General features: G+C 43.0%; 1 long non-coding RNA gene across 5 annotated transcripts in view; it reads left to right on the top strand.

Moving 5' to 3' along the window:
* The first annotated feature begins 7,187 nt into the window (after positions 1-7,187).
* Positions 7,188-24,842, top strand: part of LOC147272627 (uncharacterized) — a 208,066-nt gene continuing 190,411 nt past the window's right edge. For 2 of the 5 annotated variants that reach the window (XR_015115931.1, XR_015115926.1), the window contains exons 1-2: positions 7,191-7,428; positions 12,341-12,460. This is a non-coding gene — a long non-coding RNA (uncharacterized LOC147272627). Of the gene's footprint in view, positions 7,429-12,340; positions 12,461-24,842 lie in introns of all 5 variants that reach the window. The other 3 variants (XR_015115930.1, XR_015115928.1, XR_015115929.1) reach the window with 3 other exon arrangements.

The raw sequence follows: 24,842 nt of genomic DNA, 5'->3' as shown, positions 1-24,842 counted from the left end.
AGTATACCTCAAAATTATAGATTTATCCTGAAAATCTAGATGGTGAGACAGCCAAGCTTCGGAGTGAGGACATCTTGAAGCTTTCACAATTGCTGTTTGCTTAATGTGTTTTCAAAAGCTCCCAATGGAGGGCAGGTGAGGAGTTGGAGTTTTCAGAAGAGCTCGACAATGCAATCAATAAATTGCAAATGAGCGGGTCACAGAGGGACCATCGTAAAATCACTCTTCTGTATCTTTCTGCGGAGGGATGGGGGATGTATCTGTGCAATTATTCAGCAGCGTATGATACTCACCACTCTGGACTGCTGATGAGGAGTTGTTGAAAGAAAAGCCTCCATTGTTCTGAGGGATCAATGGGATGCCTATCAAAAACAAAAAAATAAATAAATAAAAAAAGGTGCGCTATCTGCAGATTACTTCAAATGAGATAACCGGAATGAACATGATTGAAATAGAACAAAAAGACTCAAGCAGACCGAGCGAGTAAAGTCTGATAAAGCCGAGCAAACATCTGCTTAATCAAGCTGATCTCTAGACACCCTCCGCATCCACCCACTGTTTCCCTTGCTTTTATTTATCAGGTGAGCAAACTGCTCTCACGCCTAACATGACACTGCTTCCTTTTCATACAATTCAATAAATCTGCGGGATGCCAAGCAAGTTAAGTTGAACGCTTCGGCTGTATAGATGCAAGCCCAAGTGAGATGGAGGCCTAAACCCTCCCAATGACTCCCTCTCTTTAATATATGACAGCTATAGGGCAGACCATTTGTTTCCATCTTATGGCAGGGACAGGTAAATCAACCTCTGACATGCCCTGAGGTCAAAGGCCTCACCGTTGCTGTTGGTGCTGTCAAATGGTGGATGAATTGTTCACAAAACCCAGCCAAAACACTTCGCTGTCCCGATTTAGACTGATTACATTTAGGAAGACCTTCCCTAGTCAATCGTTTGTCACATTTTAGGTTCAGATTGAGTACTCAGGTTAAACTGGTCCATGTTGGGCTGATGTTAGCCTGTATTCGCGATTTAGTGGTTTTCATGAGCAGATTCTCGCTGATGTGAACCCTGTTATTGCAGGCAAAGTAGCTTGGTTTGATTTGAACAGGAAGCTATTGATTGTTTCATGGTGTGTTCTGCCGCCAATCTTTGCCACAAATGTTTCAACCATATTTACAGGATCTTTGCAAAAAGAATGCATATGGAATTTTTTTTTTTTTTTTTTACACCCTAATAAGTGGGTGAACCCAAAAAGTCTTTTATGTGTTGGGCACAATTTAATTCATACAAAATACGATGCAAAAATAAGCTCATACCTAAATATACTTTCCAGAAACAGACCTGAACTGAAATATTCGGATGAGTCCTCACAGCGAACATCAAAGATCAGACGTGACCAGGTGTCCTGATTCCCAAAATACAGCGTGGCCTCGCTAACATCAGGGTCGCTCATCCAGATAAGCAGAACACCTGAACTTCAGTGGCTGTCGGCCCACTTACAGAGATGGAAAAAGTCCTCTGTAGGCGGGCGATTTCTTCACCTTGAGAAGAGAAGAATCTTACCTTTAAATCCTGCACAACACAAGCCCATGGCGTTCTGCAGCACTTCCTGCTGGTTAGTCAGCGCAGGCGTTTTATCTGGCCTTCAACGTTACCTGGAGTTGACCTGAGGGACATGTGGGTGCCTGTTTTGACTGTGTGGCTTGCTTTGTTTTGAATGAGCGGCATGGGAAAGGCATTGTTCAGGTTACTGAAGGTTCTTCGAAGAAAACCATCTGTTTAAGATTAGCCGAGCTAAGCTTGAGAGCAGCGGAGAGGGATGACGGACGTGATTTAGCTCGTCACAGCAACCGGCTGTACATTTGGACACAAATCAACCATGATTGCAATTTTTATCACATCACTTAAATTTCCCACACCACTTCGTTTTTGTTTTTTGTTTTTTTCCCCCAGGTATCTTCCTTTTCGTTTGGCCTACTTGTCTCACAGACTGCTCAGCCATTACGTCTCTATAATACGCTGCTGGGAGTTTGTGATGCAACCGAATCACTCAGTCATGAAACAGCATTTTGAGAGTGGTCCCATGTAGCCACGTCTTTGTCTCAAGCCTAATACAGCTCTGATGAAATCTGACAAAAAAAAGAAAGTGTACAACAGAGAGCCTCTGGCAGCGATTAGACTGGTTCACAGTGGGAAAACAAGAGCGGCACCTTTGCTTTTGTTCCCATTTAAGCGACGCTGATGATAAACTGGGTGAAACATGCAATGACACGCTAACCTCCAGGCAACATAAAACAACCACCTTTATTTTTACCCTTCTAGCAAATTATTCTTATTTTTTAAATACATTCCTGGCTATTGGTGAATTAGCTCAAATAGTTTGTCATTTAAATCCTCTTAAAAGTCAAATGTCAACACGTTCAATGACTGTTAGCTTTTTCTTCATTGTTAAAAGGTTGGCCCTGGTGCTCTGGCTGCTTGCATGGTAGCGCTTTGCTAATTAGCACTGAAAATATTCATGAAATATAACTTTTGCCAGGTGATAGCGCTGCATAAGCAAATCTAGAGCATGTTATGTGCAGGGACCCACCGCTCCCCTACAAGGGAGCACTTGGCAGCAGTGGTGAGGAAACCCCCCCTTTGCAGGGAAGAAACCTTGAGCAGATCCAGGTCCTGGGTGGGCTGCCATCTGCCTAGACCGGACGTAATGAAGCAGGGGATGTCCTGATATATCAGAAACCAGCAACTGTTGACTTGGATTGCCAATGTAATGCATCGTCAAGTGATGTATTGTCAGTTATGGATGCAGTATCAGGCGGCTTTGGATTCGAATAACACACTTTGTCAAATTAGTCCTTGATGCCCTCAAGAGCTGCATCGTGCTTTGACCTACGAAATCATGTTGTTTCGATTTTGGTGTCAGAAAGCAAGTTAAAAGTTTCAATGAAGGTTTGAGTTTCGAACGCTCCGGGGCAGCTTGCGGGGTTTAAGGTCACCTAGAATGTGGGTGTATTGGTTCGCAGGCAGGATGCATCTGCCACATGTTTACAAGTACATACTTTGTGCTAATTTGTCATGAAGCTTGTGTACAAGCATTTGTATGCGTTAGCATGCGTGTGTGTGTGCATGTCGTTCTATTCTTGTGTGACCCAAACCAACAAATACGACAACACTGTGGGGACATTTTGACTTGTGAGGACATTTTGGTCGGTCCTCACAGCTTTAAAGGTCAGGGTAGGGTCAGTCCTCTCAAAGGTACGAGTGCGTGTGTGTGTGTGTGTGTGTGTGTGTGTGTGTGTGTGTGTGTGTGTGTATGTGTGTGTGTGGGCCATGGAGGATAGCCCTGAATGTGCTGGAGGCAGCAGTTTTTTTTGTACTTTCGGGATATCTTGTTATTCCAGCAAAAACACTGCAGCACTTAAGTTATTAAGTCCTAAAATTTCATTTTTCTTTTAACAATCCCCCTTCAACACACACACACACCACACACACACACACACACAAACTGCACAACCTGCAGTTGTTTTTTTTGTCAGGCTTTAAAAAGCAAGCATCTGTAAATTATGGAAATGTTCACATTTCACAAATATCCATACATCATTGATATTCAGACGTCTGTTAAAAACACATTCCACGTCCTTGATCATGATTGTATGTATAATTGCAAACATGAGTTCAATATATTCATATCGTTTTCATGATTTATATGCGCTCGTTCATAACTGTCACAGGAGCTCGCTGGAAGAAGACTCATTAGTACTACCAACACATCATTGCTCGTTTTTTAATGTTTAACAACAATAAAAAAAACAAAACTATCTATTATTGTCATTGTGAGAAGTGTTTTGTTCAGGAAGCACTGGGGAGAAGAAGCAATACATTTCACATCATTGAAAAAACATAAATCATCCTTGTAAATCAGCCCGAGGAAGTGATGAACAAATGATGTCAAATTCCTGTATGTTTTTTTTTTTTGCTCGACACACTCGTATGTATGCTTTTTGAGTTTGAACTAAAATAGCTGCTAATGCTAACGCTGCTTCCTTACATTTATAGCTACACTCTGCGCAAAATGCGGAGGGGATGTGTGCAACGACCCACCCATACTTGGATGGTTTGCAGATGAAAGAAAAAAAAAGTGTGTGTGTGTGTGTGTGTGTGTTTTGGAGCACTTTGCCAGCTTTCCACTGTGCCAATCTGTAGCGGCCACGCAGCATCCTGGTCTTGCCCAGCCATCAATCAGTCGCCTGCCATGACTGAGTGCTTACACACACACACACACACACACACACACACACACACACACACACACACACACACACACACACACACACACGTCAGCTTACAAAAACCTCTCCCAACCCCTCAGGCCACACGCTACTTTATTAAAAGACTACAGCTGTTGTGTATGTAGGCAAACGAGAGGGAAAAAAGAAAACATATCCCTGAAGATTTAGCACAGATAACAGGTTGCGTTGGTTTGTCGTTTTCTCAGTTTCTCTGCTTGTCAAACTCCAATGATAGCAATCTGGAGAACATAAATTCTCAAGTTTCACGGGTGTATAGGACATAAATTTTGCATTCCCGTGTTAAAGACTGAACTCCCTCTTGTTGACAGCCTTAAAAATCTATCTAGGAGCACATTATGTGCACTGCTGCGCTACACACCAACCTGCAAATACAGCACACACCCATCATCTTATTTCCACGCTTAAAAAAAAAAACCCAAACCTTGAAAAACTCCAACATGCGCTACGCTGTCTCTGTATATGGAGGCTCTAATGATTTCTGCATGAGCTGATTTCTTACACCAAGTGTCAAATATAAAGCTCCCGTCTTTGCTTTAAAAGTGTCTGCCTTGGAAAAGTGCTCTCAGCAGCCTAGTTAGTCGTCTTTGTTCAATCACCAGGCTTTTAATAGCACCTGTACAGTGAATCCATCGCATGTTCCTTCATATCAAATAAAAAGAAAATCACCGACTTAACAACGATGATATGGAAAATGACTTTACAAAGTGTTTCAGCAAGGGTGAAATGAAAATAACGTGCACAGGGAAATGACAGCATTCCTCCGGTGCGATTAAAAATTGACATTTTTACAGACAACTTGAAGAAGCCCCCTCAACTTGCCCCAGAAACGCTTTTATTAGCAAGTCAGTTAGCAGTCAAGCATGTGTAAGCAACACACGTTCGAACCTTTTTACAACAATTACAGTTCGGGGCGATCTGTTTAAGACATCAACAGCAACGCTCTCTCTGTGGTCTAATCTGTCAGAGGTAATATGCATAAAGTACCTGCACTATTTTTTATGAAACTGTGTTCCGGGAGGGGGGCCATGCGCCAGGGAATATCCATTAAAATTGGGGGCAAACCTTGACATTTTCATTATTCTCTCTGGAAATATTACATATACTCGGTCAAGGATAAAATGTGAACTTTAAAGGAATACACTAACTTTTGGTGGGGAATTATTTGCCATCCTCTCTTGAGCCAGACAAGAAGATCGACACCCTTCACGTGCCTGATATCCGTTGTGTGTGCATCGCAGACCTCCAGAGACCACACGATCGCTAGTTAGTTTAGCACAATGAATGGAAGTGGATGGGCACGTTAGCATACCTCAGTTAGAAGTCCTCATTACAAAGTCGGCCAAAACTGGTCGAGAGAGTGGTTCTCTGACATTAGAATTGATGCCGTGTCCGTTCACTGTGCTCAGTCTACGTAGTTCTGGCTCTCAACGTGGTTATGAAGTTGAAGTATCTTGGACTTTTACATTTTTACATCCTAGCTAATGTTATGCATCACCCGAGTTGCATTAATGCAATTTGACTGACTAATTAATTCATAATTTGATGACTTTTGACAGAGGTATGCTAAGCTGCCCATCTATTGCCATTCATTGTGCTAAAATAACTAGTGGTCCTCCCGCTACGAAGAGGAAGGGTGTCTATCTTCCCATGTGGTTCTGGGGAAGATGGCAAATTAGTGGAATTCCACAAAGTGTCATGATCCTTGTCTTGAGTTCCTGTTTTATTTTGTAGTTTGTGTCCTGTCTTCCTGTGTGCTCCCTTCCGTGATGACCTCATGTGTCTCACCTGTGATTGTTGCACCACCTGTCTGGTGTCCCTGTATATTTAACCTCTGGGTTTCCCACTGCCTGGTGGCGGTTCATTGATTCTGTTGCTGTTTTGGTCCCAGTCCTCCTCACGGTCATTCTTCTTACTGTTCCCCAATAAGTTTTTAGTTTCCAGTCTTGTGTTCTCTACTTGCCTTAGTTTGTACTTTGTATCTGTCCAGGACTTCGGTGTGTTGACCCCTTTTGTTGATGCTTTGTTTTTTTCCTTCTGTTGACCTTTGAACCCCCCTGTGTTATAGTTTTTTCCTTTTTTTGATAATAGTTTTTTTTAGCTCCCCGTGGCTGCTGTCTGCACTCGCGTCCTGTTTTTCTCAAAACCCTGACACAAAAGTGCGGGCCAGTTGGCGGTGCAGCTCAATGAAACAGTTGGCGGCTGGAAGATTAAAGATGGCTGCTGAACGCCGCAGGTGGGGCTTGTCGAGCATCCATCATTCAGCTGGCGGCGTTTGCTTGTGTTAAAGATCAGGGTTCTTGTCAGACGGCACCACCGGAGGTCTTTGAACTTGGATCCTGAGGGAGGGTCTCCCCTTCCACGGTACGTAGTCATAAATGATTGAGGCAGGGTTCCGTATCATGTGACCCCATTGATCATCTATAATTCAGCGTGTTGTTTGGCTACTGCTCGTCATGAATGACCGATCAATAGACATGTGGTGTGTATTAAATATTTAAATTGTTGTGCAGACATCCGTCTGACCTGCGTGATGAAGAAGCAGAAATCCTCCGACAATTGACAGTGTGAGGCAGGCCGACATCATCCGGGATGGTTCAGGCACAGAAACACCTGGTGAGGAGGGGTGTGGTGTCTTGTGACTGTCCCTTGATTCTAATGAATTTGCAGTGAAATTTAAGGAGAAACCGCAAGTTGAACAAATAAAGGAAGTCGGTGCCGTTGATTTGGAACACTGGAATCGGAGAAATAAATGGAGATTACGGTAAAAGTTAATTTCTTTTTTTGAATCCAATTCCGTGTTGCCCATTTTGTACATTCACCGGTGGCTTCAAACGGGACTAACGTCACCCCGGATTGGCTGGCGGGTGGAACGAGCCCCCTGATTTGCTGGCAGGATTTTTAAACATGGCGCCCCGATCAGCTGGGGTGAGCACCTTACCGGACGCGTTAGCGCTGCGTCCCGCGGCTAGGTTCGTCAGTCGGGGTAGTGAGTCCCTCGCCGGATCGCCGTTGGTTTGGGATCGGGTTTTAGTCCAATGTTGTCACCAAGCGGCCACCGCCGGTGGATGAACGACGACGACCTCCGATCATCTGCCACCCTAAGTGATCGCTTTCCCCGGTAGGCTAAAGGCTAACGGTGGCTGCCTGAACCGACTGACACCTCACGCGTCTCTGCCTTGAGAGCGTGTGGTCTCGGGGTTGGCTCCTTCATGATGAGAGCTGGTGTTTGGTGGGGTTTTTTTCCTCTCACTTTCCCTCCCCCAGTTTTTTTTTTTTCCTCTTGAATGAGAGTGGTGTTTTTTTTTTGTTTGTTTTTTTTTTAACTAGGTTAACTTCCTTGAGTGAACGGATTTTTTTTTCCCCTCCTCCTTCTTGATTACCTTCCTTTTTTATATTGGATTGAATAATTTTTTTTGGATCATTAATTTGGACTGAGATTCTTTTAGAATCCTTTTTTTTTTTCCTTCTTCCCCCTCTCTTCTTTTTTTGGATGAATATGAACTGGGAAAAACAAGAGAATTGTAATTGTGTTCAAAACGAATGTGAGTTGTTGTTTGACTGTTTCTGTCGTTCTGGGCCGAGGTACCTTTAAGTTGGTGAAGGGAAGGTTTCATTGTTAGCTGCTTGTATTCAGGGTCGATATATTTTGTGGTCATCAAAGTTGATCATTGATGCTCCCTTGTGTGTGAGGGGTCTAAAATGTGACTGACACACACACACACACAAAAAGACTAAAGTCAAAATAATCAAGTATCATTTCTTTGTCAGGCTTTATGCCGGGCTGGCACCCCAGAACAACCCAGTCCCTGAAAACCGTCACAGGACGACTTCTCCAGGATGTTTTAATTCGACTGAGGCCATGAACCCACTCAGATTTCAAGTTTATGAAGTCCAAGACGTTTCGTTAACTGACTTAAAAAAAAAAAAAAAAGGTTGGGATTAAACCAAGTTGCATCTGGAGATGACGATGAATTATTTGGATGAATGGATAGATCACCTAATGGATGAATAACACGCCAGAGACGTTCATGGTGGCCTTGCTTGTAAATGAACTGAGGAACGTTTTCAACAATTCAGATTCATCAAAATCTATTCAAATTTAATGTGTTAAATACGGACAAAAGGATTTGTGGTGAACTTAGCTTAAATACAAAATGTTTAAAATAGTTCTTTTATTGATTGGCAGCCTCTGAGTATATAATTCTGATAGTTGTTGGAGGATTTAAAAAAAAAAACTCTTCCTAAACGGACGTGAATTCATGCGATTTCCTGGACGGGCTTGATGTTACACAACAATGGTTTGCATTGTGGCGAGCAGGCTGGAGTCTATTCCGACACCATCCCATGAGATCATGTTGAAGAGGAACGCCATTGCGTCAAACTGTCCGTGTGCAAACACGTATTCTCAGCAAAGTGACAGAATCCCATCTGGCTCTGTGGACGGTGTTACTCCAGTGCATGTCTGATTCATGCGGATGGGTATTAAATATTTGAGGATCTTCCTACAGGCGCTCCCGGCCGGAACATGGCGCACCTGTGGATGCAGCAGATGTTTAATAGTAGCGTCGGTCAATAAATCGATGTACAAACAAAGCCAATCACGAGGTGGGGGTGAGCCGCCACACAGCTATCAGACTGAGGCTTTATCAGAGGAGCTGCAAGGCGGATGTTTACCAGCAAGCGTGCTGTAAATTCAGGTCAGATCTCTAACAGATTTATGCTGTTTTTGCCCCCCCCCCCCCCCCACCCTTCTCTTCCTCTCCCTCGCTCAGACGCACAGTCCCCATCCCCCGGGAGCCACAGGTGTTGGCAGTGATGGCTATGAAATGAGTTCTCACTGAATGAGGATTGCAGCCTCAATACAAACTCCCTCAGCTTGGCAGACACTGTTTTCACTGTTTGTATCTCTTCACCTCATCTCCTTGTTTCCTATTGCTGCTGTTCCCAATCTCTTTTATTCTTTCCCATCACTCTCTCTCTCCCTCTCTCTCTCTCGCTCCTTGCCTCTGCTGAAAAAGCTTATAGAAATGAGTTTAACACAAGATCCACATGGGGTCACCCAGTTTGTTTTTTGATGACCTTCTTTGTTTGCCCTGCTTGTTTGGAGAGAACTGCTTCCATCGTCACTTCATCTTCCCTAATGTGCGCAGGAAAAGCATTCAGGAGGACGTGCGTGTCGTTTCGTATTAATAGGGATTTTAAATGCACCATGTTTTGGTGTCTCTCTTTTTTTTTTTTTTAAAGAGTTGAACAACAAAATAAAGGAATAGAACAGGCTGTGGGATTCCACCAAGTATGACAACGTTGGCACTAATTGGGGCGGCTAATGCAATGTTTAACCTGCGTGGCCGGCCACATAATTATTCAAATGAGTTTTTAATCTGCGAGATTAACAGTGTGTCGTTACAGAGGCGCAAAAGAATTCCAAGCACAAAAATGGGTCAGCGTCACTGAGCCAAAAGGGCCTATGACCCTCCGCTCAATATTTCACATTTAAAGCTGCGCAACTTAAAATTTGGTGAATTTTGACGCAAACAAAGAGATCCTACCAGTGTAATTAAATTCAAAAATTTGAGAAGATCAAAAGGAGGATTGTCTGGAGTGGAGGACCTTCTCCTCCGTGCCGTTTGATCCTCCCTCACACTTTTCATGATTGTCAAATCAACACTAACCCATGTTTATGGATGGATTCAACAAATCCAACCTCCTCTAATTACAGGGAATAAAAGGCTGTTCTATTTTGGATGAAAGACTCTTGACAGAGATGCTACGTTCTCTCTTTCATCAATAATGGCTGCACCAACATGCATACGCACCATCGGCAGAAATCACAACTTTGTTCCCTACAAAATGTGCCAGCATGCCAGAGAAGACAAAAATTCTCTCTCTCTCCTTCTCTCTCTCACACACACACACACACACTGACTCACGTCTTTATGCCACCATACTGCAAGTCTGGGTTCGCCTCAGCTCAGGGCGAGCAGACAGATGAGAGGGTCACCGCCACAGCTTGAGATGATGCTTATTATGTTTTATTTTCCCAAAGCAATCACCAATATCTTAATTTTTGTTCTTTCACAAGTTGGCAAGGCAACAATAGGAGTGGAATTTTAGCAACACCGTATCTTGTGAACTTCTTTTACTGTTGAATGGTATTGGGAATCCTTAAATTCCACAATCCTGTCTGAAATTTTACTTTGGACTGAGACAAAGTGGCCAATTTTGATGACACTCGAAGCACTTGGAGCGGCACATGTTGAAACAAGTATATGTTAACACCAGTTGTTCCTTTTTGATTGTACCAAAAAAAACAACAACAAATGATTGATGTCTCTATCCCACTTCAAAGTCTGTCGGAATCTAAATATTCCGACCAGGGCCACGTTTGTCTTCTCCAATAAGCAGGCTGAGGAGTGAAAGTTTACAAGGGGGTGAGCATTCGGGAGAATATGATGGCTTTGTCCCAAATCATGTACTTGTGTTTGTACTACACTGTAAGTGTACTGTATTTTAGCGTAGAGTACTTAAGTATCCCTTTTATCTCAACCAGGGTAGTGCTCTCCATAATTGCGCACTGTCAATTTGCATTTTGTTTTTTTTCCCCATCTGCCTTTCTTCATCATTTCGTTTTCAATGGTAAATTGAAGAAAAAAAAAATAGGTGTCTATCACGGAAGAATGTTCAGCAGTAAAGAAAATAGCACAAACAAACCAAATGCATACCGCAACATTCCACGCCTGATTAAAAAGCTCTGCCGCAGCGAGGCGCATGTGAGCTAGCCAGTGGATGCTAAAGTTAGCTGGCACGCTAATGGTACAAAATCATTACAGACCCAACAAGGATTTCTGACGGAGACTGTTGAACTTACACCTGTATGTGGATGCATGCTGGTCCGTAAAGGGTCGCGGAATAGTGTCCCCTGTTCCACACTCAGTTTTTGAACAGTTTTGAGGAAACTCTCTGCGTTCTCACATTCTTAGGTATGCAATTTTCGGAGACTGCTGATGTTTAAGTGCAGTGTTGACCTGGTTCACATCCTCCACATGGTGCAAACAATTAGGGAGCTTGAAAGAGTTTGTTTTGCTACGGCCGGTGTCGGCGACCAACTGGAGAGGGCTTGGCTTTGTTCGCTGCTTTGACGGCAGCTGCGATCTGGCTTTCAGAAATCACCAATCTCTTCCGATGTCTGGTATTGCATGACGGATAAGTCAAAGTCCAGTTTGGATTGTTGTAGGGTTGTTGTCAGGATCAATACCTGAATGTCCCGAGACCGTGATCAGGCCAGGACCAAGGCAAGGCAAGACTGAGACCAAGTCCAAGGCCTGTAAGTCTACCTCGCGTGTTGAGCTTTACCCGTGTTGGGCTTTTGGATTTTATCTGGTCCCTGTGGTGCTTTCCATTTGGATTCTCGACTTACGAGTGTACACTTTATTTGCATGTATGAATTAGTTGGTAAAGATGTTACTAATTCCTTCAGTTAAAAGCTCCATTAATGGCATTGTTACATCTGTTTTGTTTTTTTCCCTTTTACCTTCGGTTTCATGTCAAAGTGGCCGATGTGAGTGCAATGTACTGCAGCAGTTCTACAGCCACAAGGTTTTCTACAAATATTTACTGATAGGTCACAGGATCCATGATCAGGGAACCTTGTTTGGATCAGCAGGAGAGCGTCAGATAGTCTGAGGGCAGGAGAGTTACTTGCTACGCTGTTAACACTTAAGTGTGTGGAAGGAGTGGCTCGGTATTAGCGCTGTATCAGGCATCAAAACGGGGATTGCAACACTGTAACAGTGGCCAATGAAACTAAATGTCATTCTAAAGGTGTAAAACAACACCGTGGATCAGATCAAAGCCAATGTCCATTAGCTATGAATCCGAAACAGGCGAACCTGACACATGACAACCTCTTGTTTGTTTCTTCCTGTGTATTTATTGATGTTCCCAACTTGACGAGCAGCTTTGCTGCTGAAACACGGAAAACTTCCCAGTCTTGGGACCAATAAAAGGTTTATCTTCTCTTATCTTCACAGATGTGGAAGCTTTGATTGAGCATAACTACCACCTCTACAAAGGCGTCTCCATAGACACCAGAACCTCTCGAAGGAAAAAGCAAGAAAGACATTGATGACCTCCAATCCAACAAAGTTGAGGTTAGTCTCTTGGTATCAACAATAAACTCAACCTTCTAGTACCAGTATAGATAGATAGATAGATAGATAGATAGATAGATAGATAGATAGATAGATATTAGTAGCCTCAAATTCCCAACGCTCAAAAAGAAGATGCAGTTTTATCCTCCTTGCTGGTGCCTCTCATGCCAGTTGTACAGGGTTCAAGTCCAGTGGCAGAAGGTGCTTTCACAACGCAGGTTACACGTTTTCAAAAAAGAACTGAAGGAAAGCTCATCTTCCCATGCATCCAAACATTACCAGCAAACTCAACAAACCCTGAGATATCATGTAACCTGTTTCGAAAAGCAAAACCAGACGAAAAACGTGCATCTCTGGGAGTAGAAATAATATTGATGGATTTTTATTCAGAGACAAAAATCATACCGCAGCTCTTCTAAACTTATCAAAATGAACCTTGAATGAACTGAATTAATGCCTTTGCCCCCTCCCCCGCTTCAGTTCCACCCTCATCTTTCATTTCAAACAAGACATTTCCCCCCCACAGACACACACACACACGCACGCACGCACGCGTGCGCGCGCAGCAAGCACACTCAACAAATTCAGAACTCGCTTGAAAAATACCACATTTGATCAAATATTCCTGAGTGTGTATTTTCATTTTGTAAATGGTGCTGTCTTCCTGTTGGGTTCCACACACCTGTAATGATATATCAACTGCTGTGTGTGTGTGTGTGTGTGTATCTCCTCGTAAAATATACATTCTATGAGATGCAGCAGTCTTGAAGCAACATCAGCTTTGGAAGACACAAATCATTTTAGAGCAGAATGTAAATATTCAAGGCACATGATTCATGTAGGATGTGCCACACACTCCTCTTTTTATTGTTGATCTTCAAAAAAAGAATAGATGTTAATAAAATTCTACGTTCAGGCTTTTTATTGCAGGTGTATAGATTTATACTGCCATTATTCAAACAAAACTGTCATCTTTTATGTTGACAACCAACAAAGCAAATCCTCACGTCAAGACACTTCCAAGGATGCTCCGATGAGTCATCACAACTGTGTTAGACCTACTGTAGTTTTTGGTACGTAATTCTCAACTTAGGCATGCGAATGTGCTACACTGAACCACACAGGACAGGCAAATATTTCTCAGAATGTCTTCAATTAAGACCGATTTCATTTCACACACAGTGGATTGATTAGGCAGCGTTATGAACAAGTAACGAGCGAGAAGGCTAACGGATTTAACAGTTTCTACTCAACGTTAAAAAGGCGAACTCCTCTCTCTCTCTCTCTCTCTCTCTCTCACTCACACTCACACACAGTCACTCAGACTCTAGCTAGTGCTAGCTTCCCCACTAGCATTACCAGAATCCACTGCCTCAGCAGTTAGCATTGCCGGCTCATCCCAGCTCTCCTCCAGGTGGTCAGATGACGGTGGTGGTAAAGACCCTTGAGTACTGACACATCTTTGAAAAGCAATCCAAAATGCAGCCCGCTTAAGTTCAAGCACTGCTGCGCGAGCCTGGTTGTTGATGTCCAGTCACAGTGGAGAGCTACGTCATGCTGTGTTTGTGGTACGATTATGTGAAGAAGTTAAATCACGCTTTTGACGTTTAATCGTAAAATATGTTGGCAGAGTTCTGTAAATTAAATAATAGTTTAACAGTGTAAGAATTTTTTTTTAGAACGTTTTTTTTTTTTTTTGCATTGCAGCCCCCCCCCACACACACACACACACTTCCAGCGTCCATGGACACGTCCGTTTTTTAAAAAATTGTTTACTTGACTCACAAAATGCTAAGACATCTAATTAGTCGTTTTGCATAAAATCTGCCACATTCCATGAACATGTCGGCGCAGAATTGAATTGCCCTTTATCAGGGAAAGTTTAATAGAATGGAAAAATGCGGCTTTCAGCGCAGAACATAATAAAACACACACACACACACATCTGCTAGAGCATAACAAAACACACAACGTACCCTTTTCCCCTCTCATGTCTTTTTCAATTTCGGTGTCAATCCATTGTCATGAGCAGCTCTTTCAGGGGCCGCAGGGAGTCAGGAATGACCGCTGACTGGTGGCTCTGATGAGGTCACATTGGCATGAGAATAAAAAAAAAAAACAGCCAACCCACAGACACAGCTGTCCAACACCCCACAGAGTGGAGAAATGAGAGAGGAACCTCTGCTGAAATTCAATTATTCATGTGTCCCCTCCCAACCCAAAAAAGGTCATACACAAGTAGCAGCACTTTCAAAATAAAGTAATACCTTTTTAAAGATGAAGATCCCCTCCTTCATCTCCAGCGTTAATACATTTATTTGTCTTCATTAAGTTTTAAAAGGCCCTGCAGCCTGGAACAGTTGTCAGATCTGCCAGGGAAAGAGGTGTTTTTTTTTTTTTAATGTTGTTGTTTTTTTCATCCACATTTCATGGTTTTCATTGGCCCATTTATCGCCTACAAAAATGCCAGACGTTGTGCATGAAAACTAAATTGTAGGTGCCCCGGCTGTCATGGTTTTCATTTGTCATTCACAGAATTGTCACTCCCTGGCTCAGAGGACAGATAAAAGAGAGCTAATTAAATCGTTGTTGAAGTACGTCAGGATTAGTTTGTAGGAATCAGTGGTGGATGAGTTGGGCGAACAAGTAAAAGCAGCCGATCTGATGTGCATGTTGGGAAGGTGAAGAGAAGAAATGCTGAAGTGGGGATGTTTGATGTCCCAGATGAGCAAGGCTGAGTCTGATTGCTCCGCCCACCAGACACCTGCAAGGACTGGCACATGGAAACGCTATGTAAGCTATAGCTAGCCTGAGTTATCTGCTAGCACACAGTTGCTCCTAAAACTTTAACCGTGCAGACCGGGGAGAGAGAGTAGAATTAAAGGGCATCATTTTACTTTGAATCATGCTGATGTGAAGCAGGGGGAAAACCTCCCATTTCCATCAATTTGAAGAATAAATACCAATAAAAGGAAACTGAATAAAAATGTTTTTATATTTATCGTAACTGCAAATCATTTATTGGCAACAAGGACAGTAACGGCACACAGGGAAGGATTTTTAGCCTGGCGCCATTATCCACACAGCTACCAGTTGGCCTTGGCCACACAGGTGGAAGCGAAACTCAAAGCATCGCTTCTTTTGTAATGACCCAACACGTGTTTTCCTGCCTGTGCTTACTGTACAAAAAGGGACAGAACAAAAATAACGCCTACGCAAGGACACGTATCTCTGATTGCTTCTGTGTGTCAAGTGAAGATTACGTGGGTTTTACTTCTCACCATCTGACTAAAACATGGTTGATTGACATTTTGCGTGTGTATTACAGCAGGAAACACAAAAGAGCAACCACTCTTTACTTTTCATTGGCAGTCCCGAGTTTTCCTCATCGCTTGCAAAACAGAAGCGTGCACCCGGAGGTCTCGCATTGTACTAGTAGCTAACGTTCAGCAGCTTTGCAGCCGGGTGACCATCGTATAAACTCAGAGGCTGTTGAACCAGGTGAGGACGAGAGGAAACCCACCCCAACAGTGAAAGGAGTAATGTTTTTAAGACAGGCCCACAAATCCTGAGGGAAGATGAATTTAGTGCAGAGGTTCTCAAGCTTTTTTGATTCCCAACCAAAGAAGAATCAGGGTCCCAACTATGAACCTTTTTGAAACTCAGCGAAAAATAAAAGGAGAGGAAAGAGGTTTCAGAAAGAAACAACACATATTTGAACAGACATGGTTAAACTCACTAAGCTGTGAGTTTGTTTTCATTTTGTTTTTGTTTTTTTGGCCAGGATGCTAACTTGCTTGGTTTGTAATGCAAAAGGTGAATTAGAAAGTCTTATAGCCACCAGCTGGAGGGGGGCACACCACCACAGCTTTAACAGCTTCTTACTCCCAAAAAGAAAATGTAAAACCAAAGCAGTAATTGGTTCCACTCTGTCTGTCTTGACTAACCAGAGTTGCACTAAAAAAACATGAAACAGCCTGAATACTGTCATGGACTTGAGTCTAACTCCATGGTGAAACTATGTTCAAACATAAACAGATGAGAATATGGAGAAGTGACATGCTGCGTTGGGAGTGAGACTTTATTTTAACAAGAGAGGAGCGATTCGGCTTCAAAGTTGTCTCCCATATGGATGTGAGACCTTGGGCATCTGTCTGAACATGAACTGTGTGTGTGATGACATGCAGCTTCAAAGTGCAACTCACGCATGCATTGAGAATGTTCATCGCTCCGTTTTAACATATATCAAAGAGTTGCTCAGCACCGCAAGACAAGTCCTTCAGTCCAGCCAATGGGAATCAATGAGGAGATGAGAGGAACACACTTTCTGTAAATGAAAACCTTTCATAAATATTAGTCCATGAACTCACTGAGTTCTTTCTGTTATACAGAATTACTTTTGAAATACATAATTTAGTAGTTTGTTCTTTGTTGACAGGAATTGTGGTCATATCACTGTTTCATGTCTGTGTGGCAGCAGTGTTAGCTTTAGCTCGCTGGCTACTCATGTCTGTGTGGTAGCAGTGTTAGCTTTAGCTTTAGCTCGCTGCTACTCATGTCTGTGTGGTAGCAGTGTTGGCTTCAGCTCGCTGGCTACTCATATCTGTGTGGTCGCGGTTTTAGCTTTAGCTCCCTGGCTACTCATGTCTGTGTGGTAGCAGTGTTTGCTTCAGCTTGCTGGCTCCTCATGCCTGTGTGGTAGCAGTGTTAGCTTCAGCTTGCTGGCTACTCATGTCTGTGTGGTAGCAGTGTTAGCTTCAGCTTGCTGGCTACTCATGTCTGTGTGGTAGCAGTGTTAGCTTCAGCTTGCTGGCTACTCATGCCTGTGTGGTAGCAGTGTTAGCTTCAGCTTGCTGGCTACTCATGCCTGTGTGGTAGCAGTGTTAGCTTCAGCTTGCTGGCTACTCATGTCTGTGTGGTAGCAGTGTTAGCTTCAGCTTGCTGGCTACTCATGTCTGTGTGGTGCCATCTGCTTCAGCATCATCAGGGGATGTTTACCAGTTATGTTACATTGATTTAATGTTTAACTTAAGAAATACCAGTGGTGGCACCATTTGTTAAGGAGCTTCCCAATACTTCAACACGTACCCAGTCACATACTAGTACCCATTAAAACTGGCCCTTGGAACCCAACCCTTAACTTACCTCATGACAACTCTCACCTCATGACAACTCTCACCAACACTGGCATGGGGAACATAATTCACAAACTGCTCACCCGCATGACAACAGTGAGGTTAATTGGAAGCTAAACTGCTCATCGGGGTGAGTGTGGGTCGATGTCGATATTTTAGCCGTGCAGTGGACTGGCCGCTGGTTCAGGATGTACCTCGTCTCTCCCCCAAGTTTCTGTACAGGGTAAGCAGAATAGACAGAGAATAATCTAAAGATTTAAACGTCTCGTAAAACATTTTAGAAATATTCAGTCCGAAGATTGCACAGACCAGACATTGTAATCAAAATGCTGGACCACTTCATCCTAAACAATTTCAAAGTGGCGAGTCCAGGGATATGTAAATGACTGCCTTTCAAAACCTTCCTTTGATAATTACATTTTGTACTGATTGAAAAATGTTTAGCAGAAAAAAAAAAATCTGGGAAACCCTTATGGAAATCATGGCAACTTGTATGTAGCATCCTGGAACTAGGAACTATAGACTGTGAGAATTTTCCTCAAACGAAAGAGGATCTACTAATATTTGGACTTAACTGAGCTTGAAATGTTGGCACTTGAGGGCTTGACAATGGTCCAGCCCTCAAGCCCTTGTGGACTTCACGGGAACACGCCTCTAAGACCGTGTTCAGACTGCCAGGCTGTATTAGATTTGTGCTGTATCAGGATTTATTCTAGACAACCACCAAAAAACAACAACAAACAAACACAAAAACGCATTTTAGAGGTGGTTTTGAATTCTGATTCCAATCAGACCACAACAGATCATTGATCTCCCCACCCTTGATATTTGTCTCCTTGAGTTTGTGTCTAGTAGATTGGCAATATCTGGATACAGCAGATTACTGGTGGGTTACAGTGGACAGAACGAACATGAATCAGTTTTACCTGCAGTTTCAACGCGGGCTTAACGGCGGAGATTTTGCTGACCAGCGTCAAACAGGGAGCGGAGAATCACACCCCGTTTGATCCTCTCATGTGCAGCCAGCATTTCAAGAACCAGCCGACAAAGCTGAGTAAAGCACCGTCTTGGGTAGACTGGAGGGCTATTTTCAAATTATTACCTCAGTACATTCAGTGCCAAGTTATTTCAACCTCACGTCTCAGTGATTCTGTAACAGTGCCTCACCTTTGACTCTTGTTAGACGGTAAAATACTAACTGTAGCGAGAGCTATTTGACCTCTACGCTGCTTCCACCTGTTTAAAAGCAAACCTCTGCCCTCACCACTTGACTTCTTTATTTAGCAATACATTCCATAAGTGCCAACAAATGCAAATATAATGAAACAAGCAGATGTTTCATCAACACAAAGGTCTTGCATGGAGCATTCCTACACTCTGCACAAGTGATATTTAGTTTTTTTGACATTTAATTCTCCGCCTGTCGTGATATCTCTGAGATCTGCAGTATCCATTACTTTGCTATCCCCTCAAGATTACTTTGTTGTTATCCATCTGTATCGTCCCCCATCCTCTAACTCCGCCATCTCTCCTGCCTCAGCTAATTTTATTAATAGCAACCAACCAACTTGGTTGTAAATGGCCGCAACCCCACCGGTGAAAGATAAGGATAGAAACAAGTGAGAGAAATCCAGGAGAGAGCAAAGGAAAAGTAATTAAAGCAGAGGAGAGAGGGGGAGAAAGTGGAGACCCCAACTCGATAAATCAGAGCTAGCAAGCAACCTGTCAGTCTCCAGGCTCTTTTTATTGGTCACCGAGGATCAGCTAGCATTACTCACCAGGGGTTCTTGCTGTGTGTGATTGGGTGGTTGAGTGGGTCAAGCGCTTGAGCGTGTGGATGGATTCCATCGATGGATTATAGGCACGTTGTGCAGAAGAAGAGTGTGTGTGTGTGTGTGTGTGTGTGTGTGTGTGTGTGTGTACAGAGAGAGAGAGAGGGTAACAAGTGAGGTATTCATGTCGGGTAATGAAAGAGTGGGAGAGAGTGCAGGGATAGCTGTCATTAGACAAGCCAGTCCTCACTAATGATGATCGGGAGAAGCAGAACACTTGTGAGTGTATCCGTGCGTGCGAGCCTACCTCTGAGCATGCCCACCATTGTATGTATTTATTGAATAATAACTCAAAGCCCCCTCACCGTGCGTAAACACCCACAAGGACATAATTGATGATGGGACTCTTTGTGTTTTTTGTGCGTGATCACATGTGGTGAGTGGCGATTAACAAGGCCTGCCTGAGTGAAGACAACCCCCCCCCCCCCCACCCCCACCCCAACTACACACAATCAGTCAGGCTGCTGCAGTGACACCAGCGATCCCCCAGGAGTCCACAAATCCCCCCACCCCCCAATCCTCATCTTCAGTTTGAGGATAACTCAGCTTCAAAGTACTGGTGACTGCCTGCTGTGTCACCTGACACGTACTGCAGTGAGGGAATAACACGTCTGATTACGTCTCGAGTCGTGACATCATATTTACATATGTGTTTAGAAAGCTTTGCATAAATCCTCTCGCTTTACCGTCGACAAGTATCAAAGTCGCCTCCGATTTCGTTTGACATTTGCTTTGACTGCCGTTTCACCACCTTTGACATGGTGCGTCTTTACTTCACACTCGCCGCCACTGTCTGCAGACCCCCTTTCAGGCGCCTCTCTTTCGTGTAAGACTACAATCTTTATCATTTTTGATGAAGCCGCTGATTCGTTTTTCTGTCACTTAGCTGATATCTTCTGTTTAGCCTCTTGAAATCCTATAAACATCGAATCAGTTGTTGACACCTGTGTGTGTGTGTGTGTGTGTGCGCGTGCAAATCAAGTTCACAGTTTTTACTCTGCTTCCTATATTTGGTCCATTTCCTGTCATTACTCAATGGGCCGCATTAGTTCCACTTGGAAGTGTACAAAGACCATGGCAGTTTGGCGCGCATGAGATTTCTACATTGTCATCTTCCAAAACGAACCACACCAAGGGAGAAAACAAACTCCAGTATGAATCAACAAACCACATGAAGCAGGTGTGAAATCCCTGCAAAACTTACATAGAATAAACTTATAAACTGTACACTAAAACTAGCCTGTATGTCTTGAACTTTTTACTGTAGAAGAGCTTTGAACTCACTGAATCAAAAAAAAAGTCCTAGATTCTACAGGAGTACATGCCTGACACGACGGCGGTAAACAAAACCTGATCCCAATCAAACTTCCAGATCTCGTGATTACGAGATAAGTCATTTCTTATGTTTATGTATTTTCCATGTACATGAATACAGATTTAACACCGCGCAGAAAAGAGAAAGTGACACATAAAATATAGACACTTGTGGTCATCAAACGTGGTCAGTATGCTAATTTTAGTCAGCTAAATCTGTAGAAATTTGAGTGTAATTTCTTTTAAATTGATTATCTTCCGTTTTGTTCTTCAACGCAATCCAGAAAAAAGGAAAGCCATCAAGAATTTAATAGGTTTTCTTTTGACAAAAAGAGCACTTAACTCACCCTTTATTTGCTCTTGTGTTTTTGTTTTTTTTTTTTTTTTTTCCCAAACGAATATCCTTGAACTGTAACTTAACAAATAAGATGAATAAAACCCTGAGCAGTTCGAACATTACAGCAGAGAAACACTTCATATCTCCACTGAAAATGGCAGCGGAGAGAAACCCAATGCTCGTAATTGGAAAAATAAAACTGCACGCTATCTTACAATTGAATAAAAGGTGATTTTGACCCCATTACACAGGCAAAGCAACAAATTGTTTTGGAGCTCATCCATCATGTGTATTGAAAGCAAATGTGCTGTGTGAAACAAATTAAATAGGTAAATATGGACCATTAGACAGTTAATGTTCAATCTTTAGTATTCAAATGTTTTTTTTTCTTAATTATGTCGAACAATCAGGTGATAAAAATGTGTTTGCTGTGGGATATTTCTATTTCAGACAGTTAAAAAAACAAAGATGTTCTCCCTTCACTTTTTTTGTGTCGGTGTGCGATCAAAGAACTACTTTAACACATAATTCATTGGCTTTTGTTTCAATAAGAGGAGGTTACAATTGAATGGGAGACTGACATTACACAGACGTGCTATAAAATCAGAATTATTGTCCGAAGTGCGTACTTTTGTTTCTACTTCCCAGTCTGATTGATGACGACTGCATGGATTGAGAAAGTATAAATGGACACAGAGTGCCTCTCTACTCGAAGATACTCTCACACTTTTTTTTTTTTTTTTTTGGCAGTGCCTTTTGACGTGACTCAGCGCCAGCGTCTCATCCCAGGCGCATGTGGCAGTCAGCAGCTGAGCAAAGCCATTATCACCTTCAGGCAGGGGGAATAGGGGCAGAGGATTACCCCTGCAACAGTCAAATATTGCTTGACTCCCAGCCATTATCCCAAAGCCCCCTTATTCACTTCTCAGCCTCGCATTCATCACCTTCAGATCGTTGAGCAGCTACACACACACACACAGCGTGAAGAAACTGCTTGCTGGCAGCCACTTCTCCCTGTCATGTGTATGTAGTTTATACACTCTGGGGGGAAAAAAAAGCAACAGTGAGGACAAGTGCAGTCATACTGGGTGAAACAAACGATTCTTTGTTGTATAATTTAATTAGCAATCTTTTTGTTTCGGCTGCTTTGTCAATCTGCAGACAGCGATGACATGGGTGTGTGATACACTGCTACAGCCCTGCGGTGGTCTTATTGTTTCTTCATAAAATACTTTACAATACAGTACTAAACACGATTACAACACAATTATTAGAACTGTCTCATACTTGTAATACATAGGAAGATGAACATTATGGCTTGACAGAATATCGGGGGCAGTCCAGAGTTTCATGTTGGGAAACCCTCCAGTCCACTGAGATTCTTACCGTTGAGCTCAGAGCACAGGAATATTGCTACTTCTGCTGTACTACAACTGGAAAAAAAGCTCACTCTGAATTTGAAATATCTTTTAGTTTCCAACGTAGTTGTGGAAGCTTTTCTTTGTGGTTGTTTTCAAGCCTACGGTCGATCTAACTTTAACACGCTCGTTAACGTGAGCTTTCCCACGTCAACCTGTTCTTGGCCACCAGTGACAACCCCTTGGTTGCAGAGCTGGTGTTGCCTCTGAACTTGCAGGGCACTGTGGGCGAATCTCCTGGGTCACTTCTTGGGGTCTGGGTCGCCAGTCCTCCTCATGCAGGTGTATCGTCGTACCTGACATTAAAGTTTAGCGCGGGGTCCCCTTCTTGTGGTACTGCTATGCTAACTCAACCCATTCTCACACTCTGAGAACTGTCACAACCGCTGGACTTAGCTTGCCTCACTCCTAGCAAGTTTGCTGTCATTATGACCGTCAATGAAAGCTCTCAGCAGAGGGGTGCCAAGGGCCGGTCGACTGTAATGAACAGCCAAATCTATGCCGACTCAGTTTCTGAGGGCTTTTTCATTTGGGAGTGAGGAATTTTCAACATTTTGTGAGAGAGTGTTCTATGGAAGTCCAGCACTTGCATAGCAACCTGGACCAGTGCGCTTCTCTCCAACTCCAGGGCTGGAAGCAGCTACATCCCAGGAGAGGCCCTTTGGAGAATTGGTGACCGTGAAGGAGAGAGAGAGAGAGAGAGAGAGAGAGTATGGGTGAATGAATGAATGAATGGGTAATAAATAACAGTGGGAGGTCAAGTGGGAGTGGGTGCAGTATGTGTCAACATGTATTATGTTTACATGGAATGAGATTTCACAAAAGCAGACATAAACATGAAATGTACTTATGCAGACCATGTAAAAGCAGCACCTCCACTCAGCCTCGTGATAATGACCCATTAAAATGTGTGGGAGCTGTTTATCCACACACAAGCCAGCATCTCTGGAGTATTTAATAATGTGTTTTAATTACTGTGCACTCCATTTCCCTTTACCGTGAGAAATAATAAAGGTCTCCATATGTGAGACGAGTGATAAACACTCAAATAATGGCTACGGTGAGATCTGGACACTTTCCTTCCCATTTGCTTGTTGGTTTGTGTTGATGAAACATTAATGTTAACCGTCTGAATGAAAAGCAGGAAAAAGAAGCTGCTATTGACCTTTGGAAGCAATGTAGTGTAAAATGCGTGCCAGCCCAACCAGCTGACTTGATGGTGGGAGAAAATCCTTTTATGTGTGATTAAAGTTCATGTTTTCCGTTTCGGAAGAACTTAAAGACGAGTAATTTTTGTTGTTGTTGGCGGGTTTTTTTTCTTATCTTTTTTTTTTTTTTTTTTTTGCTGTGAAGGTTTTGCCAAACTTGAGGTGCAACATGTGTGTGATCATTGTGGAAGTAAATGTGGACGTCCTCTCAAACAATGATTCGCTGCGCGCTTTGGACGAGCCAGAAACACACTGGAGTTTAAGCCTGGACTGACACGCTAATCTTGTTATTGTCTCCAAATTCAAAATGGCTTTTCAGAGGCATTTTATCTAGCAGAGCGCAGTATCTTTGCCCGAGTCAATACAATGTTGAAGCACTGTAAACAAAATCTCTCTTGTGTCTCTGCTCTGCCAGCTCGTCAATCCGTTGGATTCTGAAGACTTGTTGGATGTATTCCGCCGTACTGCTCTTTTTGAGGGACTGTTAAACCATGTCGTAAAAATCTGTTGAGCATTTGTCCTTAAATGCTGTTATTTGTGGGCTAACATTGGAAGGGCATTTAGAATAAAGATGAGGAAAGGAAATAAAACTGACCGTACCAACCTCTGTAAAAACATCATTTCGTTAAACTGTCCATTTGTACCTCAATTGTCTGCTGCAAGATGAGAGCAGATTCCTCAATGTGCCCCCCCCGAGCAGCTCCAAGGCCACTTTAGCCATCGTCCCTCCAGTGTGATCTGGATCTTCCAGGGGGCCTCTTACCACTTGGCCTGAACCACCTCAGCTGACTCCTCTCGGCATGAAGGACTCTGATTTCCCTCTGGATGTCTGAGCTCCTCACTTTGTCTCTGAACCCCGAGGAATTGTCACTCTTTGCATCCAGGGAACCTTTGTTTTTGTCCCTAACCAAAGCTGGTGACCAACTAATTCACTTGGCACAGAAACTCCCCTCCAAAACATCCTCATCACTATTCATTTGGCCTTTATTCATAATTATTTTTATTCCTTTCAATTAAAATCTGAAAGACACCTTGAGGGAATATCCTTAAATTTGGCATAAACAGCCACCAAACCTGCTCCTACTGCTTTGATCCTCCAGTCCGTCTTCAGCTCCATAGTCCCCTCAATTAAGACCAG

This window comes from Aulostomus chinensis, chromosome 1, assembly GCF_037954235.1.
Source record: "Aulostomus chinensis isolate RoL2024-O1b breed Wild chromosome 1, RoL_Achi_v1.0, whole genome shotgun sequence".
Taxonomy (NCBI): Eukaryota; Metazoa; Chordata; class Actinopteri; order Syngnathiformes; family Aulostomidae; genus Aulostomus; species Aulostomus chinensis.
The sequence above is the reverse complement of the archived record's forward strand: the minus strand, read 5'-3'. Positions and strand labels throughout refer to the sequence as shown.